The following is a 2,535-nucleotide window of genomic DNA, read 5'->3' on the forward strand; positions in this document are numbered from 1 at the left end:
TACAGAAGTTATAACTCCTCTTCATGAAGTTTTTTTAACACAATACAATAGCAGATCCTCACATACACGCTCCTTATGAAGGCATGCACGCACACCATACTTCTATGAGCAAGTACAAGATACAGAGTCGGTACAACATCTTGGGGTTTCTGCCACCAGTCGGCGGCATCGCGGATCAGCCTCGTCTCCTGTAGCCTTAAGGCCATAGGGGCGCAGTGGATCCCGACCCGTTGGCGGGAGGGCTCCGTTTTTATATGTTTCTTTGAGTTTTGCTAGGGTTTGTATCATGCTCAGGAAAACAAGATGGCTACGGCTCCCTGATGATGGAATAAGGTTCTGCCGATTAGCCCTCGTCCCGGTGGTGCGTCTAGCATCGTCAGAGGGCATGTGGTAGTGCGTGTCCAGTGGATCTCGCAGGATTTGACCGGTGCTTGTACTCAGTGGCGGAGATAGGGGGACCAACAGGGCCCTGGCCCCCCCTAACATCAGAGATGTAGTGCTAATTTGTCCATAAACAGTGTAAAAATTAGTGATTATTTGCTCTTAAAAGCCTATTTTCCAATGGCTTGACCCTTCCCAACCAGTTTTATTAGCATTCGGCCCTACTGATAAAATTATTTCGGCTCCTTCACTGCTTGCGCTTGTCTTTGGTGGATCCGTTCGGATCCGGTCCTCATGCGTCTATGTCAATGTGTCTTCGGGTCGGATCATTCCGATCTACACTTCTCTTCATCGGCGATGGTTGCAATTCTGGTGCACTGGTCCTATGGGGCCTTAGCACAACGACTTTCTGATTGTATACTACAGTAAGTTTGGCCCGACACCAGTGAGGGAGGGGTGATGACGGTGGTGCTCCTTTGGCTCGCTTCGGTGGTTGTACTCGTCGCTAGATGGTCTACGGATCTGGATGTAATTTTTTTATTTTTGGTGTTTGTTATACTACCATAATTAATGATGGATAGATCGCAATTTTTCCCAAAAAGAAAATGATTCTATCACAATATAGGTAAATAGGCTAGAAATTCCATAAGAAAACACAAAACCCCTAGTGGACCCGCACTAAACTAATAAATGGGAAATGATTGGGATCACCTGAAGAATAACATTGCGTGTGTCCGCCGCATCTGTGGACGTTGGATCTGATTTTAATCAGGTGACTTGGAAAAACATATTACTAGACTAGGTTTTGCAACCGAGTTGTTGTTGCAATCCCCCCACCGCAACAATAGGTGTGTTGTGGGATCTGGATCTGGATCCCCTAGAGAGCAGTCGTCACCTATGCTCTTTCCGAGCTCCCTATCATGACGACTCCTCCTCGTGCTGCTTTGACCGACGGCAACACACCGACGAGGTTGCCAGCGTGGGCGTCGTATAGTTGCCACCTGCGTCCATCATGAACGTCGTTCATCAACGCGGTGCGTCTGAACCAGCTGCGTCCACCATGGCCCCGTCACCCCGAGGAAGCACCGGCCTTTCTTTCGGCTAACATGGCCGCTTCTTGCTGCTCGCTATCCGCTACGAGTTTCTGCAACAAGGTCTTTATTGCAAAAAACAGTAACAAGACCTTTGTTGCAAAAAAAATTACAACAAGATCTCTGTTGCAAAAAAGACTGTAACAAAACATCTGTTGCAAAAGTAATCCGCAACTTGACTTAGGTTGCAAAAATTTTCATAACATTACCTGTGTTGTGGAAAATTTCTGCAACACGACATGTGTTGCAATGGTAGAAGATGACCCTCGACGGCTTAATCCATTAGATGAGACGGCTGATCTTTTTAAAGATCCGCCAGCCGACGCATAGCAGCTCCCTAAAAATAGTCGTTAGATTGATTTATATGATCATATACAATCTATCCGGTGGACCCTGTCAGGCAAAAAGTATAACACGTGCCCTACAATAGAGGAAAAGGGAAAATAATTTAGTACTTGGAGATGATCCAGAAGGCACTACACGCCAAATGAAAAACTTCAATTCAGCAAAGGTAACATATTATACATTTTTTAAACTCACATTATACTTTTTTTGGGGAAATTTGTAGTTTTATTCCTTAGGTAATAGGATGACAATCAGCTGGCAAGAGTTCCTCGATACAAGGGGGACCTCTTGAAGTCAAACAGCAGTACACGACTCAGTATGACTGTAATTAGCCAAACAACTTGCTATCCTATTCTGAAACCTAGTCAGATTTTGCGGAATAAACTCCCGTGCTTTTATTAAAAACTTAATTTTCATTGCCAGATGACCATACGCCGACCAAGATAATGTATCGCCTGATAAGATGGACAAAGCCTTCGAAGAATCCGACTGCACATATACTGGTAGCTCCGTATGCTGACAGGTTAATGCCATACCTTTCATAATAGCATGTATTTTCATTTCCAGTGCGTTGTTACAGTTAAAAATAACTCGGTACGCTGCAAAAATCACAGTTCCATCTTCTCCGTGTCAGAACATACCTGCAGCCGCTGACCCATCAGAGGTGAAAACGAGCCGTCAACACTCAACAGATAGGGCAGCATGTCCAGCTGGAGGC

This window comes from Triticum urartu, chromosome 3, assembly GCF_003073215.2.
Source record: "Triticum urartu cultivar G1812 chromosome 3, Tu2.1, whole genome shotgun sequence".
NCBI classification, from domain to species: Eukaryota; Viridiplantae; Streptophyta; class Magnoliopsida; order Poales; family Poaceae; genus Triticum; species Triticum urartu.